The 10,290-nt window shown below is 44.6% G+C and overlaps 1 non-coding gene across 1 annotated transcript; it reads right to left on the reverse strand.

Annotated features, from left to right (window-relative positions):
• Window positions 1-9,948: 9,948 nt before the first annotated feature.
• On the reverse strand, window positions 9,949-10,053 carry LOC112441103 (small nucleolar RNA U13). The gene has a single exon (XR_003029079.1). It is a non-coding gene; the product is annotated as a small nucleolar RNA U13 (small nucleolar RNA).
• Between the last annotated feature and the right edge of the window lie 237 nt (window positions 10,054-10,290).

Consider the following 10,290-nt stretch of genomic DNA (forward strand, 5'->3'; position numbering starts at 1 on the left):
ATAGCATTTGCAAGGGTTCTGGGGGAGCCTCATCATGGAGAGCAGGGTGGGGACTGGGGGGCTAGAGAGCAAGAGCCAAGTGTGAAGCACTGCATGGCTCAGTGTGGCTGTTTGTCCACATGCGGTCTATCATCCAACTGCATCAGAACTGAACAGGGCCCAATCCTCCCATAGACTTGAAGTTTGAGAAACTTACATTTGTCTTATTTGAGTTCCTTTTTTTTTTTTTTTTTGAGACAGTCTTGCTCTTGTTGCCCAGGCTAGAGTGCAGTGGCGCCATCTCGGCTCACTGCAAGCTCCGCCTCCTGGGTTCACGCCATTCTCCTGCCTCAGCCTCCCGAGTAGCTGGGACTACAGGCGCCCGCCATCAAACCCGGCTAATTTTTTGTATTTTCAGTAGAGACGGGGTTTCACCGTGTTAGCCTGGATGGTCTTGATCTCCTGACCTCGTGATCTGCCCGCCTTGGCCTCCCAAAGTCCTGGGATTACAGGCGTGAGCCACAGCGCCCGGCCTAATTTGAGTTCCTGTCTTAGAAACTGACCAGGCCTCCCTGATGGTATCAGGAAACTGAGGCTTTCCAGATCACAGCACCCAGACAATGAGATGCAACTGCTGGCTGTTGGCCAATTTGTCTTCCCTACCCCTCCTGTTTTCCTTCCCCACTATATAAACACCTGCCTGTAGTCAGAGGGGTTGCAGAGTAGAGAGGGTCTTAAGGTTTCACCTCCCGTGTCTCTCCAACTAATGTCACCCATAGTAAAGCCTTTCTTCCTGGCAAGTCTCCTTGTCTCAGCAATTGGCTTTCTGTGTGGTGAGCAACCAAACCTAGAATGAACCGCTGGCATTCAGCAACAGAACCACCTAAGGAACCTCGATGAAAACACAAACTCCCCAGGCCTACCATGGCCCACTGGCTCAGGACCTCGGAGGTGGAGTTCAGGATTCTGCTTTTTAAACAAGCTCTCCACCAACTGATTTTGAATTCCATTTAGTTTAAGAGCCCCTGCTTATGGATGCAACCTGAAATGAAGAACTGATCAAATAGTTTTCAGGATTCCATATATATTCCAGTTGGCTCAGAAAAAGTCCATTTTTTTATTTTTTTTGAGAGAGAGTCTCACTTTGTCACCCAGGCTAGAGTGCAGTGGCATGATCTTGGCTCACTGCAGCCTCAACCTGCTGGGACTACAGGTGCATGCCACCATGCCCAGCTAATTTTTTTGTGTTTTTTGTAGAGATGTGGTTTCATCATGTTGAGCAGGCTGGTCTCGCACTCCTGAGCTCAGGTGATCAGGCCTCCCAAAGTGCTAGGATCACAGAAGTGACCCACCACACGTGGCCAGAAGTCCAATTTTCTACTGAGAGTTCCACCCTTCACCTCTCTTCCATAGTAAGGGGCAAGTGTCTGGCTTGTATATTTTCTTCCCTTCCTTCCTTGCTTCCTTCCTTCCTTTCCCCTTTAAGCTCTGTTGGACTTCATCCTTTCTTTTACTTTTTCTTTCTTTTTTTTCTTTTTGTGAGACAGAGCCTTGCTGTGTCACCAGGCTGGAGTGCAGTGGTGTGATCTGGGCTCACTGCAACCTCCGTCTCCTGGGGTCAAACAATTCTCCTGCCTGAGTCTCCCGAGAAGCTAGGATTACACGTGTGCGCCAGCCTGCCCAGCTAATTTTTGTATTTTTAGAAGAGACGGGGCTTCACCACCTTGGCCAGGCTGGTCTTGAACTCCTGGCCTCAAGTGATCCGCCCACCTTGGCCTCCCAAAGTGCTGGGATTACAGGCATGAGCCACCGCACCCCGCCACATTTTCTTTCTTGATAGATACACTACAATTGTAGCTGAAGAACATGCTATTCAAACACATGTCACAATTTCAGCAAGATCAGGTGTATGAGATGGTCTAATGTTAGCTGAATGTGTATCTATTGCACAGAGAGATACTACCCTCCTGAAGAAAGTAGATAACAGTCATAAACCCTGAAACAAGGTTTCTAGTGGGATGGCAAGATGCTGCTTTCTGGGGATGTCCTGTTCAACCCTGTTATCAGTAGCTTGGATGGACACCTAGTATACGTGCTCACCTTACCTAGGAAAATGCAGACCTAGGACTATGCAGATGATATAAATCTAGAAGGAATAAATACCCAGAAATAGATAATGATCAGGTTGCAAAGTAACCCTCACAGGCTGGCCTAAGAACCAAAAACAAGTAAGATCATGGAACGGACAGAAGCATGAATGAAAAGGAAAAGCATCAGGATGGTTTCTGTTTGTTTATTTGTTCATTTTTGAGATGGCATCTCACTCGGTCACCCAGGCTGGAGTGTAGTGGCATGATCTTGGCTCACTGCAACCTCCACCTCCTGGGTTAAAGCAATCCTCCCACTTCAGCCTCCTAAGTGTCTGGGATTACAGGCATGCACCACCACACCCAGCTAATTTTTTTTTGTATTTTTAGTGGAGACGGAGTTTCACCATGTTGGCCAGGCTGATCGCGAACTCCTGACCTCAAGTGATCTGGCCGCCTCAGCCTCCCAAAATGCTGGGATTATAGGCGTGAGCCACCGTGCCTGGCTGAGGATGCTTTTTAATATGTCATTGCAAAAAAGTTTTGTTTGAGCCTTACTGGTACTGCAATTCATATATGTGTGATTTTTCAGTTCTTGAAAGGAAATAATCCTACTCTATTCTATGCTGGTCAAACCACTGTTTTATTTAAACAGATTCATCTCTGAGCATGACACTTTAAAAGGAGACATCCTCAGGTTACCATGGAGCCAAAAGTGGATTTCAAGCATGATGAGGAATCCATAAACTACTATGTTTAGCTTGGGGGTGGGGGATGGGAACGTGTCTTTCTTCAAATAATAGATTGTCCATAGACTTACTGGGTTGATGCTAGGTAAGATCACGGGTATGTGAACGTTGTAAGAAGGCATATCACATTAAATGTAAAACAAGACAATGAAACTGTTCAAAATCTCCAGAAATGCAATAGAGAATTCAGAATAGAAGTGAGCTCCCTGTTGTGGAGGTAATCAAGCACAGACTGAATGATGACTCAGCCAGAATTGTTACCCAATGGATTCTTTCTACTGAGAGTGTTTAGGGAAGGGAGTCAATAAATCTGAGATGCTTTCAGCACCATAGAAAGGTTTCTATTATTTGTTTTTATCCTAGCTAGCTCAGGTTTCTGGAAGCAAGTTGAAACAGGAAAGTGAGTAGAAAGCAATGAGGAGTAGAGGCCAGGCGCGGTGGCTCACACCTATAATCCCAACACTTTGGGAGGCTGTGGCCAGGAGATCACCTGAGGTTGGGAGTTTGAGACCAGCCTGGCCAACACGGTAAAACCTCATCTCTACTAAAAATACGAAAATTAGCTGGGTGTCGTCGCGCCCGCACGCCTGTAATCCCAGCTACTCAGGAGGCTGTGGCAGGAGAATCGCTTGAACCAGGGAGGCAGAGATTGCAGTGAGCCGAGATTGCACCACTGCACTCCAGCCTGGGCAACAGAACAAGACTCTGTCTCAAAATAAATAAATAAATAAATAATAAATAAATAAAATTCATGGGAAAAGCAGTGAGGAGTAGAAAGAAAAACCAAGAGGGGAAAGGCAGACATTCCAATAAATATGGGTGGAGCATGTACTAAGCACCAGATGCTGCTCTAGACACTGGAGATAAAGCAGGGGAGAAGAAAATCAAGCCAAATCCCCCCACCTTCACAGAGCTTACATTCTATAAGGAGAGCATTATGAGAGGCAGTTGGGTAATTTTCTCCTGCTACAAGAACACAGAATAAAATAAAAGACAATGTGAGGAGGGAAAGGAAAGGCTAATTGTGCCAAGAAGGACTTATTAGAATGAATATGTTTCAGCCTAGAGAAATCCCAAGATTGCTTATTCGTGAAATCTATTCCACATCAAGATTTGACTGGCTTCTCCAAAGCATTGCAGTCTATTCATTCAGAGAGGGCAGCAACTTTCTGCCCCACCCTCTTTGTAAACAGCGCCCAAATGACCGTCTAACTCCATCAATATTGACTGCCTTCCAGGGGTCACCACTTACCATATGTTCCATCCATCACTGCAAACAAGTTCCCCTTGACATATTGATTATTTCATTTTTCTTGTCTTTTAGCCAGAACCTCCTTTCTAATTAATGTATCTATCCTTGGTTCTATCAGTGTGTACATCTTGGACATGCACAAGCTCATACTGTCTACCTGAATTACATATGCAGCTCCCTGATTCCTGAGGCGGCTGTTTTCTGTCTCTGCTTAAATGATCTTGAACCCTGATCCTGTTTGCCTTTCTTTAGGAGAGATGTAAATACCTTGGCAAGTCCCAAGCCCAGGATTGCTTCAGTTTACATTTGTATTTTTTAAAAGTACGAATGTCTCTTTGTCACCTACAAGCATCTTTGATGGTGAATGGCTCCAGCTCTAAGAGTCTTAAATTATCAGACAAAACCCCCAACTTTCTCTCTGCTTTATGTCTAGTTTCTGCTAAATGCTGCTCACCTCCAGGAATAGAGCTGCTGGACTCTGGAGGTCAACTATAAGGGTGTTGGAGTTAATAAGCTCAGCAAGTCACTGTACCTTGATCTTTACTTTCCTAGTGCACTCATATTTCTCTCCCTGGAATTAGATGCTCAGCTATCTGCCAGGGGACCTCTTTCCAGATGCCCTCTGATTTGAACTAGCAGAAGGTTCCTCATGAGGCAGTCGTGGAAGAATAACAACCCACATAGCTCCTACGGTACTCTGCTTTTGGTGAAGGTTGCTGCATTTTTGCCAACCGGTCAAACCGATACCTCAATCATCAAAGATTACTATCCCTTGGCTTATGTCCTTGAAGGGGAAAAATAGCTACTGTGATTCTCTCCTTCATAAAGGCTGATGCAGTAAGTGGCTGGGATTAAATGATACAATCACTTCATCTATCTGTTGGAAAGCCTGTCACCCTTATACCACATGTGCCAATTTTTCCCTTTACCAGAGGGGCTCAGTACTGCGAGATGCGGGAAAGGGAGCCTTATGATGCTGGGTAATATAATTCTAAATACCATCAAGCCCATAACATGGGGAGTAAGTGATAAATAATTTATATTTATCAGAACGACTGAATCTTATTACAAGTTCAGCAATGTGATATCCTCCCTCACAGCACAGACCTGGATGGGGAAAGGCATCAGAATTTCAATGGTTTGCCAGGGTCGGATTGAATTCCTGTTTAAAGACCTACTAACCTGATGTGAATCTGGTGGGCTTTTGTTCAGCAATTCCTAGAAAAAATGGTGCTCGTCTTTTAACCAGCGGGTCAGCACGTGATGGAAGAAATCTAATACAACAGGATAATCAGCACAAAAGAAATCTAATATAACAGGATAATTTGGTAAATGCGATAAAATATGGCAATAAGTAGCAGGGTTAAAATGCCATTGATGTTTCCATTATTTTCTCCAATCCAAATCTACCAGGATAAAGCAGGACAACCTGTTCATTTCTTTATTCCTAATTCATCTTTTCATTCACTCATCATTTGTTCACTGTCTTAAACACCTAGAATGTGTAAAATACTGTATTAGGAACTATGGGAGATGCAACCATGAATAGGTATGATTCCTATCTTCTAGTAGCTTCCATTCAAATACAGCATTCTGGACTAAACCTTAGCAAGCAGAACTTCAACTATTTATTTATTTATTTATTGAGACAGAGTCTCACTCTGTTACCCAGGCTTGAGTGCAGTGGTGCCTTCTCAGCTCACTGCAACCTCTGCCTGCTAGACTCAGGTGATCCTCCCACCTCAGCCTCCCAAGTAGCTGGGACTACAGGTATACATCACCATGCCCAGCTAATTTTTTTTTTCTTTTTCTTTTTTTTTTTTTTTTGGGGAGATGGGATTTCACCATGTTGTCCAATGTGGTTTCAAACTCCTGGGCTCAAGTGATCCTCCCACCTCAGCCTTTCAAAGTTCTGGAATTACAGGAGAATTTCAATTTAAGAAAGGAAAAGTGGTTGGGCACAGTGGCTCACGCCTGTAATCCCAGCACTTTGGGAGGCCAAGGCAGGTGTATCACAAGGTCAGGAGTTCGAGACCAGCCTGGCCAACATGGTGAAACCCTGTCTCTACTAAAAATACAAAAAAAGCTAGGCATGGTGGTGCATGCCTGTAATCCCAGCTACTCTGGCGGCTGAGGCAGGAGAATCGCTTGAACCCGGGAGGCGGAAGTTGGAGTGAGCTGAGATCACGCCATTGCACTCCAGCCCAGGCAATAGAGTGAGACTCCGTCTCAAAAAATATATATAAAAAAGAAAGGAAAAGTGAGCATATGTGTGAGCTAAACACTCATAAATTATCTCTTTCTTTATCCTTATTATTTTTTTTTTTTTAGACAGGGTTTTGATCTGTTCCCTCAGTCTCCCAAGTTAGCTGGGACTACAAGTACGTGCTACTATGCCCTGCTAATTTTTGTATTTTTAGTAGGGATGAGTTTTGCCATGTTGGCCAGGCTGGTCTGGAACTCCTGACCTCAGGTGATCTGCCTGCCTCAGCCTCCCAAAGTGCTGGGATTACAGGTGTGAGCCACTGAGCCTGGCTCTTTATTCTTCTTTATGCTTCCTTATTTTGATGGTGTCTGCCTGAATCAGAACTGGTCCCACTTGAGAAGTATTTTCCTGGAGCCAGATCCCTTGTTCGAAATGCGACAGTTCAAATACACTTTCGTGTCTTAAATAGTATCATCAGAGCAAAGTCATTGCTCAAATGAGCGATTAATCTTTGTTTCATGCATTTTTTTTTTCATGACAAAAACAGAAACAACCAATGGTCAGTGGCAGAACTCTGAAAACAAACACCTCTACCTGCATGACCGAAACTCTAGATTGCCTTTCTTTGGTGGGAAAAATCTCACATATGAGCCCAGTATAAGGTACATAGTTATTTTTGGCAAAGAGCTGATAATGTGCTCAATGAAAAACACCAATCGCTTTTTTTTTTGAGACCAAGTTTCACTCTTTTTGCCCAGGCTGGAATACAGTGGCATGATCTCAGCTCACTGCAACCTCCGCCTCCCAAGTTCAAGTAATTCTCCTGCCCCAGCCTCTCCAGTAGCTGGGATTACAGGCAAGTGCCACCATGCCCAGTTAATTTTGTATTTTTAGTAAAAATGGGTTTTCACCATGTTGGCCAGGCTGGTCTCGAACTCGTGACCTCAGGTAATCTGCCCACATCAGCCTCCCAAAGTGCTGGATTAGAGGCCTGAGCCACCATGCTTGGCCCATTTTTGCCTTTTATATTGAAGGAACAGCAATCCACTTGGAAAAGTAGCAGCAGTTTAGCCATGTAAGCACTCTCCTGGTATGTGGCTGTATTTTCTTTTAAGGTAGGCATCCAGAGTTTATTTTTTGGTCCAAAAGAGTTTATTAAATGAATTAACGTTACAGTTACAAATACACTTCTTGCAACATTTCTCCCTATCATTTCTGCAAGCTCCTTTGAGAGATGATCAAGGTGGGAGGACTGAGCGACACAGCTGAGGGCAGTAGCCTCTAGCTGCAAAATTTCAGTGACAGGGGACAGAGGCATGGGCATGGCCCGCTTTCTTCCAGCTGTGACATCAGGGGATTTTGGGCATAAGAGGGAAGTACTGCTTTCCCACTCACAGTGACTTAGAAGTTGATCCCCTTCTCCAGGTTTTGTCTCTGTAGCCCGGCTTGGACAAAACCAGGATGTTAAATTAGCAAGTGAATTAGCAAATTTCTCAAAACTACCCAAAGACACCAGCCTATTTTGTGCCTCTGAATCTGTTCTTGAATTGCTCACTCTGCCTGGAAAGGCCTTTGCCACCCAAACCCTTTTCTCCTCTAGAACACAACCTTATCTTTCAAAACTAGTTCAAGAACCATTCCCTCAAGAATAATAATAATAATAATAATTAAAATAATTTAAAAATAATTAAATTAAATATAATTACATAATAATTATTATTATTAAGGCAGAGTTTCATTCTGTTGCTGGGCTAGAGTGCAGTGGCTCAATCGCAGTTCACTGCAGCCTCGACTTTCTGGGCCCGAATAATCCTCCCACCTCAGCCTCCTGAGTAGCTGAGACCACCTGCATACGCCACCACATCTAGCTAAATTTTAAATTTTTCTGTAGAGAGCGGTTCTCACTATGTTGCCCAGGCTGGTCTCGATCTCCCGGGCTCAAGCAATCCTCCCGCTTCGGCCTCTCAAAGCGCTTGGATTCTAGGCGTTAACCACTGTGCTGGTCTCCCATCATCTACTTCCCATTCTGCTCAGCAGAATTACCTCACTCCCTGGCCCCCGTCTTTACTCCTACTCCTGCTGTAACAAATTACCATAAACCTAATGACTTAACAGGTTTGGAGTGCAATGGTGCCATCTCGCCTCACCTAACAATTCTAGAGGTCAGAAGTCCTAAAATCACAGTGTTGGCAGGACTGTGTTCCTTCTAAAAGCTTTTGAAGAAAATGTGTTTCTTTGCTTTTTCCACCTTCTGGAGGCTGCCTGTATTCCCTGGCTTGTGGTCCCTTCCTCAAATCACTCTGATCTCTGTTACCAAGTTTCATCTCCCTCTCTGCAGCAACTCTCTTGCCTCCCTCTTTCACTGAATGGAACCTTTCTGATGATACTGGACCCACCAAAATAATCCAAGATAATCTCTCCATCTTGAGATCCACAGTGCATCTCAAAGTCCCTTCTCCCACGTAAAGTCACATATTCCCAGGCTCTGGGAATTAGGACATGGACATCTCTGGGGGCCATAATTCTGTCTACCCGCTGTGAGCCCAGTGTTCCATTTAGAAATGTCCATGTCAGCTGCATAACACTAAGGGACAATTTGTTTACAGAAGTCACCCTCAAAGGCTAATATCAGCCAGGCACGGTGGCTCACGCCTGTAATCCCAGCACTTTGGGAGGCCGAGGCAGGTGGATCACTTGAGGTCAGGAGTTGGAGACCAGCCTGGCCAACACAGCGAAACTCAATCTCTACTAAAAATACAAAAATTAGCCACATGTGGTGACACACACCTGTAATCCCAGCTACTTAGGAGGCTAAAGCAGGAGAATTGCTTGAACCCGGGAGACAGAGGTTGTAGTGAACCAAGATCGCATCACGGCACTCCAGAGTGGGTGACAGAGCGAGGCTCCAGCTCAATAAAGAAAAGAAAAGACTATTATCCCCCAGAGCGAGGTATCTTGGGTCTTCAAGTTGTTTCTTCAGGGCCTAGAATGTTGCCTATGACTTAGCAGATGTTCAATAAATTAAACTGAATATTCGTGGCAAAGAAAACTAAGGGAAAAAGAGAGCAAGGACAATTTTGCTGTAAGGCTATTATTTGACAAGCAAGTAAAATCAACAGGCCAAAGTAAATGGTTGGAAGAAAAAGCACAATGAAATTCATCATTTTGTCATAAAGTTTCATAGATAAAACAACAAAATCCAACCTGTCTAGATCAGGGGTTGGCCAACTGCAGCCTGTGGCTGCCTGAGGTCAGGAGTTTGAGACAAGCCTGGCCAACATGATGAAACCCTGTCTCTACTAATAATACAAAAATTAGCTGGGTGTGGTGGCACACGCCTGTAATCCCAGGAGGCTGAGGCAGGAGAATCACTTGAACCTGGGAGGCGGGAGGCAGAGGCTGCGGTGAGCCGAGATCACACCATTGCACTCTAGCCTGGGCGACAACAGCAAAACTCCATCTCAAAAAAAAAAAAGTTTTACTGAAAGGCGGAGGGATCCATTTGTTAGCACACTGGCTGTGGCTGCTTTTGCACTATAATGGCAGAGTTGAGTCGTTTCAATGGAGACTCTAGGCTCTGCAAGCCTGAAATATTTACTGTCTGGCACTTTACATAAGATATTGGTTGACTACTGGTCTAGATAATTAGAAAGGTTAAATAAGAATTTTTTTTCAGGTTAGATGGGTAACTTGCCAACTCCGTAACAAGGTTCAGAAGGTGTCATATCTCACACATGCATGTAAACACTCGATGGTCATGCCCATGAACTACAAAAGCATCATTAAATCAGAATTTTGGCCGGGTGCAATGGCTCACACCTGTAATTCCAGGACTTTGGGAGGGCGAGGTGTGTGGATCACCTGAGGTCAGGATTTTGAGACCAGACTGGCCAACATGACGAAATTCCGTCTCTATTAAAAATATGAAAATTAGCCAGGCATGGTGGCACACGCCTGTAATCCCAGCTACTCAGAATACAGAGGCAGGAGAACCACGTGAACCCAGGAGATGGAGGT

Source organism: Pan paniscus, chromosome 8 (genome assembly GCF_029289425.2).
Source record: "Pan paniscus chromosome 8, NHGRI_mPanPan1-v2.0_pri, whole genome shotgun sequence".
Classification (NCBI taxonomy): Eukaryota; Metazoa; Chordata; class Mammalia; order Primates; family Hominidae; genus Pan; species Pan paniscus.